Raw genomic sequence first — 14,852 nt, 5'->3', positions numbered from 1 at the left:
TATGCATCATCTGGCTAAAATAACTCTTGTAGGGGTTGGGGCTATGCTTGTGTTTCCTAAATTTTTTGAGTGTGGGACTACTGCATGACCATCTATGGATCCCATTGCCCGAGAATCTGAAACAAGCAGGATCTTTGAGAGATTTGGAAAATCTAGCACATTTCAACCTCACATGCGCTAGAAAAACTGTTCTAGTAACATTGACCATACCCTTGAACTTTTTGAATCAAAAAGGCCTTTGGAATGAAAGCCTTCTGGCTGAAGATGAGCAGAATAAAAAATTGGAGAATAATGTAATTTCGATTATGTTTTGCTGCTTTAATTTATAAAGCCAAGAGTTTTAATTTGGGAACTTTAAATTCTTCTTGGAAATATAGTAATCGGAAAGGTTTTATTTTGTCCTAATTTATAGCAGTTTTTTTTTTTCTTTTGGCTGTTATTATATTATTTGGAATATCATTTGGGCTTATTGCGAAACCTTTGATTATCCACATTGCACAACACAACTAAGCATAGTGTGGGATGGTAAATAAAACAGAGTCAATTCAATGTGACTTTGGAATTAATTTAACTAACGTAGTACTCTGCCCTCCATGGGAACTTTCTGGGGGCTCCAGGGGGGCACAGGCGGGTACAGGAGTACTGCTGACATTATAGGTAGCTTCATGAATATAAGACTGCTGATAAATGTCTCCCTGAAGGGGGCAGATATACTTTGGCTGATCATGGGTTTCATTAAGTGCAGTGGGTTAGGTTAAGAGGACAATAAGGCCAGGGATTAAAGGGAAGCTGCTTTCTCCTGCACTCTCACACGCTCTCTAAATGATAAAATAGAAACTCAACCCCCTTTTTTCAGTATTGAAAGTTAGTTTCCACCCTTCCTCCCAGTCTTCATCCCTTCTCAAAGGAGATAGCAGATGTCTTCTGGGTTTCTACTCAAATGTTTCCTTATCATAGTACTTTCTTGTCCCCATTCCCCTTACCCTTGTTTATATTTTATCATAATACCACTATCTGAATCATTTGGTAATTACTGATTTATTTGTTTGCTTGTTTGTTTTTTGTCTGTCTCTCCTCTCTAGAATGTAAGTATCACAAGGGCAAGGTTTGCTTTGCTTTTTAACATGAGCTGACTGATACAATCTATATATCTATCTACATATCTATCTCTATTTCTAGAACCCTGCATGGTGTATATATATGGTAGGCACTCAATGAATATTTGCTAAGTGAACGAATAAATAAATGAACGAACATGATGACTCCTCTGGTAAGGTTGGGGGAAGGGACTTGGATATGTTATGTGTATCTCAATCCTATTCTGAGCTATCAGTCTCCCAGCTCTCTCGCATCTAAGAAGGATATAGGGTTGATGTGTGTAAGTAAGTTCACCAGGTCAGGGCTTCTTCATCATACAACTAGGAGTGAAGGGGAAAGAGTGGGGTGGGGAGGAAGAGGATGAGGAAACATAAGTTACGTTAGTCTAATTCTCACATGGATAGAAATCTTTATTTTTCATTCCAGCCTTATCAGCAATAAAGCTGATATATTGTCACCCAACTCTATCTGAGCAATTGCATAATACTCAAATTTACCATTTTTCAAATATGAAAGGTAAAAAGGTGATGAGGGAAATTTTGACATGTTTTTCAAGCATTGTAAACAATAAAGTCAGTTGCAATTAAAAATAAATGCCAGATTAACCTCCATGAATAATAATACACCGGCAATAACAAACTTGGACACAGGTCAACAGTAAATCCCATTATTTCAGTGGTAGTCACAAGCTAAAAATGCATTCTAGGTCATCAATTTAAAAAGTTATATGACATGTTTCTTATTAAATAAAATGGGCATAGAATATCCCTATTTTGTGTTTTATTTGCATAAAAGAATATAAAAGTGTTTTTGTTACATAAACAATTAAACCACTTAATAGAAGGAACATTACTTAGTAAGTTGGAAAGCATTTATAACTGTTTTGATATGGATTTTTAAACAAAAAAATCATCAAACCCCTCTTTCTGTACATAGTCTTATCCATCATTCTCCAATTCACTGTGAGCCCTAAACCACTTGCTTTTCTGTGGGCAGGCAAGTGCATCTGCAACATGGAAAACAGACACAGGTAATATATTTAACTCTGGGTTTTCTCTCATGGGATCTGTTCATGAGTTTGGGGCTTTAATGTCTCTTGAGCAGACTTGCAGGCTAACTGCAAATGGAGAATCCTAGAATTGCTCAAGAAGCCAGCAATTCTAAAATCTTTTATAACATACCCACATTATATTCTCTCTCTCTCCTTATTTCAAAGCACTTTCAGATACATAATCAGTTTTATTATTGATTGTCATCTTAAGGAGTAATGTATAGTAAAAAGATAAAGGCATAATTCACTCTGAAATTGCACTGGAGTGTAATAAAAAGCCCAAGGGACAGGGCATCCATGTTAAGTCCTGAAATAAATGAGCGGTTTGGCTGGGGATGAACTACCTCTCTTTTCTTGGTAAGGGAGCAGTGCCAGAGGAATACTTAAGTCTCTTATCAATTTCTATTTCTGAGCAGTTATTTCAAAGGACACAAGGAGCTCCCATGGATTTTATTTTCCTTTCCTCTTTTGTTAGTTTCTAGCTTTCTTTGAAAAGGGTTTTTAGGTTACGTGATTCAAACCAGCAATGACTGATAGGAATAAATTAAGAAAAAAAATCACATAGGACCAGGTAAAATGCTTTTTTACCTGTATTTAATTGTAAGCAACCTGGTATTTAAAAATAAGAAAACATTATCTGTACTTTATATGAGATACTAAGATAAGGAGGTACTATTTTAAATAATACCAGTTTAAGATTAATTTCTACAGTCAACTCTATTACATGAGAACTCACGAATTTCATCCCCCAAATATCAAATTTTAGGTTAGAAGAGCACAAAGTTTGGGGCTTAATCAGAATGCAAGGTACCTTTTTTTGTTTTTCTTTTTTTTAACAGAAAACAGAAACTGTTGACAGAAAACTGTTGGGGAAAAGTAGAATTTTTCCCATACAAATTTAATTTCCAGCTATTTTCCTCTAAACATATTCCACTACATATATATGTCTCTGTGCAATTAAAATAACTTAATTTTTATTGATTTGGACCAATTGCATAATACTCCTGATCTTGTTGAAATCATCACAATAAAAACCAAATTGGCACCTTGACATCCTAACATTTATCCAAAAACTGTAAAGCCCCTACCCCTCCAAAAAGTCTTTTAGTCAAAGGGTATCTTTCTTTTCCAATCTGTGTGGGATTTATACTCTCATGCTGATTTATTTCATTTCATTTTGTTTGTATTTCCAGAGACACCAAATTTAAACATTACTTTTAACTCAATCTTTCTTAAGAAAAGCAAATGGTCAGTAAGCATATTATATAATAAAGAAGCCTATCTAATAACACCATTAAGTGCTGTGACTTAGTATTCCCCATACATTGTTTGTTATTTCTTTAAAAATGGCACTTAGAGCTGTTTATAAGGTCAACAAAAATAAACAATTGAAAAGAGCTACACATTTAAAAAGAAGCCATGCAGAAAGAAAAAAAAATACCTTTAGTATCTTGTTCAGGTTCACTTTCTTCTGTTAATAAAAACAAGACAAAACAAACACACACAGTAAACACACAAACAAAACAACACATCATGAAAAGGGAAATCTTTGACCACAGAAACATCAACTGTGCAACAAGATTAATTAGAAGCTGCTTGTTTCTTATTTCAATAAGAAACAAATGCAATCAAGGGAAACTGCTGACCTTTTGAAAGCAAATTATTAAATGACATAAGATTTCAAAATGATTACTTTTAGCCGGGCAGTATTATACAGAAATAAACTACAGCATACCTAACAATGTAGCTCTTTCATGAATTTTTATTCTAATATTGACAATTACCCTTTCTTTCAAGGCTACGGAGTGCCTACTATTCTCATACATTGCGTTCCCCACTTGTAGCTTAGAGTCTCCTCTTACCAGGCCCTGCTGTGAAGTCAGTGGTGTTGAATCTGGGATCTCAGCTATCATTTCTATGGCAATAGACTCATGTTGTGGTAAACAGAGGATTAGGGGGTTTCTGCAGAATAGAACCTACCACCAACAGAGATATGCAACTCTGCACCAACACAGAAGCTGCTTGGAGAGCAGAAAGGAGCAAATCATTACCTTCTGGGAATCTACTAAGGAAGTAAGATCCACAGGATATTGTAAAATGCTTAGACTGAATAGAAAGAATTGAGAATTTATAAATGTTTAAAAATCCTAGAAGAGAGACAACAAAACCGAATTAATTGTTCCAAAATGTTTAATATAACCATGTCAGACGTAGTCCCCATGTGGAACTTTAGTTTTCTTTCCTGAAGTTTTATTTGTTCATGTCAGTTTGAACATTTGTTAGAGTTAGTAATACGTCAACTGCAATATTTATTTGTAGGTAAAAAATGGCCATGCTATTGCTAACAACATTCAATGACGATAATACATTCACATAGTCCTTCACAGATTATGGATATTTTCATGCACATTTTTTATGTGATCTTGTTTAACTCTCCCCATGTCTCTGTAATTGAACATAATGATATTATCCAGCCTGAGTTTGTGGACCTGTACATGCAGTGAAAATGTTCCTCCAGCAACCACATCATGGGTGCCAAGGACCATGCGTCCACCCAGACAAACTTAGCCAAGGTTGACGAGGTTATAGGAGGGTTTAATGGCCAATTTAAAACCTATAGTGTCTGTGGGACCATTCTCAGAATGGGTGAGTCAGATGACTCCATTCTCTGACTGGTCAAGACCAACAGCATCTCAAAGAACTTCTGATTGGAGAGAATTGTGAGTGTTGAATATTTGTCATAAATAAATAGTGAAACCCTTCACTTTCTCCCCCCAAAATTAGCCCATTTTCCAGACAAAGGATCTAAGTCTTAGAGATTTGCTGCAGGTGCAGAGCCAGAAATTCAACCCCCTTTTCAGACATTGAGTCTGCCCAATGAGAAGATCTCATATTTACACTTAACACCCAATCCCCTTACATTTAAGTGAATTTGTAATTCCTCATTTAGATTCTACTGTCTGAACTTTCCCTACCTCCATCAACTCAGTGGTACATTCTTGGTTTTTGTTTATAAGCATCAAGTTCAAAAACTATTTAAAACTTCTAAATTGAATATATTTATCGTTAAAAGGAGATTTAGAGGTCGTCTGTCAAATGTACCTTCAAATGAAGAAATTTTCTTTTTACAATATTCCTAACGGTGCCTGGTAAAGCACAGGTATTGGATAAATATTAGTTTCTTTCATATTTAAAACTGGTCATCTGGACATTAGGAAACTGCAGAGTTCCTGTCTGCATCACAGATCTCAATCAGGAGAAATAAAAGAAGGTCCATGGCTGGGCCAGATTAGACCTAAAATATTGCATTTGAATGCCTTTGGGCTGGACACATCTTTCTAGAGCCCCAGAACAATGTGCTTGTTTCTAAGTTTGGAAAAACAAACAAAACAAAACAAAAAACTCCCTCTCTCTCTTCTTCTTTTTCCTTTATCAGCCAAGTAACTTAGAGTGGTTGGGATGGCCATGGTGTTTTTATAGGGATATTAAGTGTCTTTATTCTGCAACTGTGGTATCTCCAAAACTTTATTCCACTAAAGTTAAAGAGTATCAGTAAATTTTTTCCATCAGTAAGTTTTGAGAATTATATTCACTTGTCATTTTCTTCTCTTAGAATGTTCTTTGTCAGGGTTCAAGGGAAACTGCAGGTCAATTCTGAGTCTCCTTTCAGTTTTGCTCCATGATCTATACAGGACTATACTTGAACTGTACTTTGAGCGTAGGCTAAATTTTAGATAATGTTAATTTTCCTTTGACATTTTTCAGTTTGATGTTATTTTTGTTACTATTGTTCATTTTGCCTTATTTGGGACTGGAAGCAGTGCAAAATTTTGAAAGAATACAACTATTTCATCCACGATAAGTAAACAGTGGATGAACTCAAGAATTGAAAGAATGTCCAAGATTTGTCATTTTCTTGGGAGGAAGCTTAGAAGTTCTACCAGAAATTATAGTTTCAGTTATAGACTATCAAAATTTCTTTCTAATGCAAATATATTATACCTCTTTATAGATACAAATTTATATATGTTTATGCATTAACATACACACATTTACATGCATGCACACACAATTGAGGTTACTTTAAATTAGAGAAAATTATGCAAGAAAAGTCTATAGGCCTATTTAAGCTCAGGTATAGTTATTCACTGTATGACTTTGTTGGTCATTTCGAGCTCAAACAGTAGTCCTAGTTTTTCCACATGTCCTGCTTGCCTAGCCTACTAGGATCACTCTTGACTTCTGAACTTATTGTTTTACCACTTATCAGTTTTAAAATATTCTGCTTCATAGTCTTTATTCCCATTTAATTACTAAATTTTTATTTAACTGCTTTATACGTAATGCATTGTTCTTGTCTTCCAAATTGATTTGTAATCTTCTTTAGGGAGGTTAGGGCTAGAATTAAACTGGGATTAGTATCAGACTTTTGTTGCTGCTTTATTTTCCTCTAAAGTCCAGCACAGTCTCTAGAAGTGTGTTCTAGAAAGAAGAACACACTTATTGTTAAACAACTTATTTGCCAGTTGCATTAGTGGGGCATTTTCATCCTATTTTGTTGGAATTGTCCAATAGGGTATTTAGAGTAATCAATGACTGCTCTTATTGGACTAATCTGAGATATAATTTATTCACTTCACTTCAACATCCAAGGTAAATAGTAATCCATAATTTTCTCGAAAAGTTTTATTTATGAGAAACTCAGTACCATAGTAGCAATCCATTTTGATCAACTGTGTTATAAAAGAGAGAATATCTGTAAATCAAAACCAAACCAAAACCAATCTCTTTATAGTTACTATCTATAAGACACTATTCTTACTTCTATCCCCCTAACAAGAATGAAAAAAGAAATTCATCAAATATTTTTGTGTTTCCAAGATTGATAGCCACAATTTACCATTCTGATTGCTCACTTTTGAACTCACATTTCTCTTATTTTGTGGTACTCAGAACAAACTTAACACAGAGAGAGTCTAACAAATTCTAAGAATAGCAAGACCCTAAGTGCTCAACTTCTATGCTGACACATTTGCATAATTTTTATTTAGTCATATGACACAGCTCATTAATTTCATTGAAAATCATGAATATCCAACCCTTGTTTTTACTATCTTCCTAATAGTCTATCTACCCAAATTTGAATGTGAATGTTTGTGTGTGTGTATGTGTTTGTGTGAGTGTCAGTGTGATATGATTCTAGGGAAGATAAAATAAGTTTTTTTCCTACTCAATTCACTGTATTAGTTGTTTGGAGAAAGAATTTGGAGGGGAAATCTATTGTTACATAGAAGAGGGAAAGCCATAAAGATTCCCTGATAAAAATGAAAGGAAGACATTTAGTAAAATCATACAGATTACATAGACCTGTGGAAAGAGACAAAACCAGAAGACAAACAGGCAGAGCTGTGGAAAGGTTTGTCTTCTTTTGACACAAGAGTGGATGCAGCCAAGAAGATAATAGGAATTTGGCCATGTAGAGTCAAAGTCTCAGAAGAGATTGAAATCACACATTCTTTGTTCTTTGTTAGGTGGCACAGGGACCTCCTCTTTCTGCTAGTGGGGTTATCATGAGACAAAACATGCAAATAAAGCAAACAGAATTTGGAGGTGAAGCCAAATAAGATCTGGCTAGCTCCACTTTGGGAGAGGTATTTTGGAAAGTTTTGAGCAATAATCAAATACTGAAATCATGAAGGGAAAGAATTTGAGATATATATATGAAAGGATTCCTTTGAACATGGGCATTCCAGAAAGCTTTCAGGTATACTGGTCAATTTCTTATCTCAGTGATTAGGGCCAAGTCAATGTAAGTAATAAAACATGTAGTGGCATATAGTATAAAGATTAAGAGAAGAGACTCTGGATTTAGGCTACCTGGTTAGAAGCCTTGTTATACAATTAATTTCTAATGCGTTATTTCTGCTATATAGGAAAACTGTTAATATATGTGTACATAAGTATGTGTTTTATTTGTAAATAGGATTAATTATCATATTAGTTAAAGTAGCTTTGGAGTTGATACTCTTGTGTTTTCTAGATGGATAAAAATATCACTTTTAAACTTCAATACTTTTGACCTCTTTCAAACAATAATATAAATTTTTATTTTTATATATTCAGCTGGATAGAATTTATATAATGATATTATAGCACAAAGAGTACTACTCAAGTTGGTGTTATGATATTACAATTCAGTCATCTAGCTAGAATATAAGTACATAGCAATAATGAAGATATAATTTTTTGCTACCTAAAAAGACAAAGCCATATTAAAAAACAAGATGTATATCTCAGTATATAAGAAAGTAGACAAAACACAACAGATAAGCAGTCACTGCTGAGTTCCAATTCTATAAACAGAGAAAAGGGCTTGAAGTTTGATTTCTCTAGAAGTGTACTATATGAGGTGGGGGATTGGAGGCTCGCTGCTTGAAACCAAAGCAGTCATAGTATCGTAGTCAGAACATGTGTTAAGCTTTTGACTGTTTTAGTGACTGGGTCTGGATTGAATGCCAAAACATTACAGAATGGGGTCCTACAATTGCTCCCTGAAATATCTCATATGAATGAAGGAAGTAGAGGGCAACCCCCAAAATTACTGGAAAAGGAATAAATTATTTCAGAGAGATGATGATAAGATTTACAGTGGCAAATCATAATTTCAAAGCACATTAGGAAAACAATTGCTAAGCAAGAACAAATTGACTTTCAACTTAATGAATTCAGTAACTGGGGGATTAATTTACTCTGGAAGAAAATAAAGAAGTTCAAAAGGAGTTTAAGAACTTTAAATAATAGTGTATGTATAAAAATAAGACATTATAAAACAAACAGGCAAAATTGAAATAAATATAATAGTAGAAATGCTAGAAATTGATAATAACAAACAGAGACACAAAAGATATGATAAACTCAAGCTTGGACAAGGTCAAGTGAAGAATTAATGAATCAGAAGATGGCACTTAAGCCATCATACAGCCCTGAGGCCACAGAGAAAGATGGACAGAAATGTGAAAGATTATATTAACTTTAAATGTAAATGGACTAAATGCTCCAATTAAAAGACACAGACTGGCAAATTGGATAAAGAGTCAAGACCCATCAGTGTGCTGTATTCAGGAAACCCATCTCACGTGCAGAGACACACATAGGCTCAAAATAAAAGGATGGAGGAAGATCTACCAAGCAAATGGAAAGCAAAAAAAGGCAGGGGTTGCAATCCTAGTCTCTGATAAAACAGACTTTAAACCAACAAAGATCAAAAGAGACAAAGAAGGCCATTACATAATGGTAAAGGGATCAATTCAACAAGAAGAGCTAACTATCCTAAATATATATGCACCCAATACAGGAGCACCCAGATTCATAAAGCAAGTCCTGAGTGACCTACAAAGAGACTTAGACTCCCACACATTAATAATGGGAGACTTTAACACCCCACTGTCAACATTAGACAGATCAACGAGACAGAAAGTCAACAAGGATACCCAGGAATTGAACTCAGCTCTGCACCAAGCAGACCTAATAGCCATCTACAGAACTCTCCACCCCAAATCAACAGAATATACATTTTTTTCAGCACCACACCACACCTATTCCAAAATTGACCACATACTTGGAAGTAAAGCTCTCCTCAGCAAATGTAAAAGAACAGAAATTATAACAAACTATCTCTCAGATCACAGTGCAATCAAGCTAGAACTCAGGATTAAGAATCTCACTCAAAACCGCTCAACTACATGGAAACTGAACAACCTGCTCCTGAATGACTACTGAGTACATAACGAAATGAAGGCAGAAATAAAGATGTTCTTTGAAACCAATGAGAACAAAGACACAACATACCAGAATCTCTGGGACACATTCAAAGCAGTGTGTAGAGGGAAATTTATAGCACTAAATGCCCACAAGAGAAAGCAGGAAAGATCCAAAATTGACACCCTAACATCACAATTAAAAGAACTAGAAAAGCAAGAGCAAACACATTCAAAAGCTAGCAGAAGGCAAGAAATAACTAAAATCAGAGCAGATCTGAAGGAAATAGAGACACAAAAAACCCTTCAAAAAATTAATGAATCCAGGAGCTGGTTTTTTGAAAGGATCAACAAAATTGATAGACCACTAGCAAGACTAATAAAGAAAAAAAGAGAGAAGAATCAAATAGACGCAATAAAAAATGATAAAGGGGATATCACCACCGATCCCACAGAAATACAAACTACCATCAGAGAATACTACAAACACCTATACGCAAATAAACTAGAAAATCTAGAAGAAACGGATAAATTCCTGGACACATACACTCTCCCAAGACTAAACCAGGAAGAAGTTGAATCTCTGAATAGAGCAATAACAGGAGCTGAAATTGTGGCAATAATCAATAGCTTACCAACAAAAAGAGTCCAGGACCAGATGGATTCACAGCTGAATTCTACCAGAGGTACAAGGAGGAACTGGTACCATTCCTTCTGAAACTATTCCAATCAATAGAAAAAGAGGGAATCCTCCCTAACTCATTTTATGAGGCCAGCATCATCCTGATACCAAAGCCTGGCAGAGACACAACCAAAAAAGAGAATTTTAGACCAATATCCTTGATGAACATTGATGCAAAAATCCTCAATGAAATACTGGCAAACCGAATCCAGTAGCACATCAAAAAGCTTATCCACCATGATCAAGTGGGCTTCATCCCTGGGATGCAAGGCTGGTTCAATATACACAAATCAATAAATGTAATCCAGCATATAAACAGAACCAAAGACAAAAACCACATGATTATCTCAATAGATGCAGAAAAGGCCTTTGACAAAATTCAACAACCCTTCATGCTAAAAACTCTCAATAAATTAGGTATTGATGGGACGCATATCAAAATAATAAGAGCTATCTATGACAAACCCACAGCCAATATCATACTGAATGGGCAAAAACTGAAAGCATTCCCTTTGAAAACTGGCACAAGACAGGGATGCCCTCTCTCACCACTCCTATTCAACATAGTGTTGGAAGTTCTGGCCAGGGCAATTAGGCAGGAGAAGGAAATCAAGGGTATTCAATTAGGAAAAGAGGTAGTCAAATTGTCCCTGTTTGCAGATGACATGATTGTATATCTAGAAAACCCCATTGTCTCAGCCCAAAATCTCCTTAAGCTGATAAGCAACTTCAGCAAAGTCTCAGGATACAAAATCAATGTACAAAAATCACAAGCATTCTTATACACCAACAGCAGACAAACAGAGAGCCAAATCATGAGTGAACTCCCATTCACAATTGCTTCAAAGAGAATAAAATACCTAGGAATCCAACTTACAAGGGACATGAGGGACCTCTTCAAGGAGAACTACAAACCACTGCTCAAGGAAATAAAAGAGGATACAAACAAATTGAAGAACATTCCATGCTCATGGGTAGGAAGAATCAATATCGTGAAAATGGCCATACTGCCCAAGGTAATTTATAGATTCAATGCCATCCCCATCAAGCTACCAAGGACTTTCTTCACAGAATTGGAAAAAACTACTTTAAAGTTCATATGGAACCAAAAAAGAGCCCGCATTGCCAAGTCAATCCTAAGCCAAAAGAACAAAGCTGGAGGCATCACGCTACCTGACTTCAAACTATACTACAAGGCTACAGTAACCAAAACGGCATGGTACTGGTACCAAAACAGAGATATAGATCAATGGAACAGAACAGAGCCGTCAGAAATAATGCCACATATCTACAACTATCTGATCTTTGACAAACCTGCGAAAAACAAGCAATGGGGAAAGGATTCCCTATTTAATAAATGGTGCTGGGAAAACTGGCTAGCCATATGTAGAAAGCTGAAACTAGATCCCTTCCTTACACCTTATACAAAAATCAATTCAAGATGGATTAAAGACTTAAATGTTAGACCTAAAACCATAAAAATCCTAGAAGAAAACCTAGGCATTACCATTCAGGACATAGGCATGGGCAAGGACTTCATGTCTAAAACACCAAAAGCAATGGCAACAAAAGCCAAAATTGACAAATAGGATCTAATTAAACTAAAGAGCTTCTGCACAGCAAAGGAAACTACCATCAGAGTGAACAGGCAACCTACAAAATGAGAGAAAATTTTCGCAACCTACTCATCTGACAAAGGGCTAATATCCAGAATCTACAATGAACTCCAACAAATTTACAAGAAAAAAACAAACAACCCCATCAAAAAGTGGGCGAAGGACATGCACAGACACTTCTCAAAAGAAGACATTTATGCAGCCAAAAAACACATGAAAAAATGCTCACCATCACTGGCCATCAGAGAAATGCAAATCAAAACCACAATGAGATACCATCTCACACCAGTTAGAATGGCAATCATTAAAAAGTCAGGAAACAACAAGTGCTGGAGAGGATGTGGAAAAATAGGAACACTTTTACACTGTTGGTGGGACTGTAAACTAGTTCAACCATTGTGGAAGTCAGTGTGGCGATTCCTCAGGGATCTAGAACTAGAAATACCATTTGACCCAGCCATCCCATTACTGGGTATATACCCAAAGGACTATAAATCATGCTGCTATAAAGACACATGCACATGTATGTTTATTGCGGCTCTATTCACAATAGCAAAGACTTGGAACCAACCCAAATGTCCAACAATGATAGACTGGATTAAGAAAATGTGGCACATATACACCATGGAATACTATGCAGCCATAAAAAATGATGAGTTCATGTCCTTTGTAGGGACATGGATGAAATTGGAAATCATCATTCTCAGTAAGCTATCGCAAGAACAAAAAACCAAACACCGCATATTCTCACTCATAGGTGGGAATTGAACAATGAGAACACATGGACACAGGAAGGGAACATCACACTCTGGGCACTGTTGTGGGGTAGGGGGAGGGGGGAGGGATAACATTGGGAGATATACCTAATGCTAGATGACGAGTTAGTGGGTGCAGCACACCAGCATGGCACATGTATACATATGTAACTAACCTGCACATTGTGCACATGTACCCTAAAACCTAAAGTATAATAATAATAATAAATTAATTAATAAAAAATAAATGTGAAAGATTAACTAAAAGATGGGAAGAACAGATTTAGAGCTCTAATGTATGGTTACAGGAGAGTGAGCAGTAGAGAAGAGAAGGAAGAGCAGAGAGGTTATATTTGAGGACATAATGGTGGAGATTTTCTAGGCTTGAAGCAATACATGAAACCCCAGATCAGTTAAAGTGGTGGCTTTTAAAACTCGAAATTCATTGAATCACTTATGAAGTTTAAGCAAGCAAACAAACAAACAATTAAATGCTGGACACACAATTTAGGTTACTGAATCAAAATTTTTTGCCAGGGTTTTGGGGATGAGTATTTTTCAGAAGTACTTGAAGACTGCCTTTCAAGTGGCAGTGAGATTGCATAGGAGGATTAATAGAAACAATTTGACATTGTTGTAGTTTTTAAAAATTTTTTCATTTCTGAGATTTTGGTGCACCCATCACCTGAACAGGGTACACTGTACGTAATATGTAGTCTTTTATCCCTCATCCCCCTTCCACTCTTTTCCCCTGCGTCCCCAAAGTCTAATGTATCATTCTTATGCCTTTGCGTCCTCATTATCTTAGCTCCCACTTATGCATGAAAACATACAATGTTTGGTTTTCCATTCCTGAGTTACTTCACTTAGAATAATGATCGTTGCTGTGAATGCCATTATTTCATTCCTTTTTATGGATAAGTAGTATTCCATGATGTGTGTGTGTGTGTGTGTGTGTGTGTGTGTGTGTGTCTGTCTGTGTGTATGTGTATGTCTACATAGTAATATTCCACGGTGTGTGTGTATATGTATGTATGTGTGTGTATTTATATGTCTCAGATTTTCTTTATCCACTGGTTGATTGATGAGCATTTGGGCTGGTTCTATATTTTTGCAATTGCAAATTGTGCTGCTATGAACATGCATGTGCAAGTATCTTTTTTGTATAATCACTTCTTTTCCTCTGGGTACATGCCTAGTAGTGGGATTGCTGGATAAAATGGTAGATCTACTTTTAGTTCTTTAAAGAATCACCACACTGTTTTCCATAGTGGTTGTACTAGTTTACATTCCCAAGAACAATATAAAAGTGTTCCCTTTTCGCCACATTCCATGCCAACATCTATTATTTTTTATTATAGCCATTCTTGCAGGAGTAAGGTGATATCACATTGTGGTTTTGATTTGCATTTCCCTGATAATTAGTGATGTTGAGCATTTTTCCGTGCTTGTTGGCCATTGTATATCCTCTTTTGAGATTGTCTGTTCATGTCCTTAGCCCACTTTTTGATGGGATTTTTTTTTTTCTTGCTGTTTCAGTTCTTTGTAGATTCTGAATATTACTCCTTGGTCAGATCCATTATTTGCAAAATTTTCTCCCACTCGGGGGGTTGTCTGTTAACTCTGCTGATTATTTCTTTTGCTGTACAGAAGCTTTTTAGTTTAATTAAGTCCCATCTTTTTTTTTTTTCTTTTTTTTTTTTTTTCCGTGATGGTGTCTCACTCTGTTGCCCAGGCTGGAGTGCAGTTGCACTATCTAGGATCACTGCAACCTTCACCTCCCAGGTTCAAGTGATTCCTCTGCCTCAGCCTCCAGAGCAGCTGAGACTACAGGCATGTACCACCACACCCAGCTAATTTTTGTATTTTTAGTAGAGACGGGGTTTCACCATA

General features: G+C 35.9%; 1 protein-coding gene and 1 pseudogene across 1 annotated transcript in view; one reads left to right on the top strand and one right to left on the bottom strand.

Moving 5' to 3' along the window:
- Positions 1-14,852, bottom strand: part of MUSK (muscle associated receptor tyrosine kinase) — a 130,041-nt gene that overhangs the window by 63,580 nt on the left and 51,609 nt on the right. The window lies entirely within an intron of this gene.
- LOC112134947 (small ribosomal subunit protein eS21-like) lies at positions 4,502-5,050 on the top strand (annotated as a pseudogene).

This window comes from Pongo abelii, chromosome 13 (genome assembly GCF_028885655.2).
Source record: "Pongo abelii isolate AG06213 chromosome 13, NHGRI_mPonAbe1-v2.0_pri, whole genome shotgun sequence".
Classification (NCBI taxonomy): domain Eukaryota; kingdom Metazoa; phylum Chordata; class Mammalia; order Primates; family Hominidae; genus Pongo; species Pongo abelii.
The sequence above is the reverse complement of the archived record's forward strand: the minus strand, read 5'-3'. Positions and strand labels throughout refer to the sequence as shown.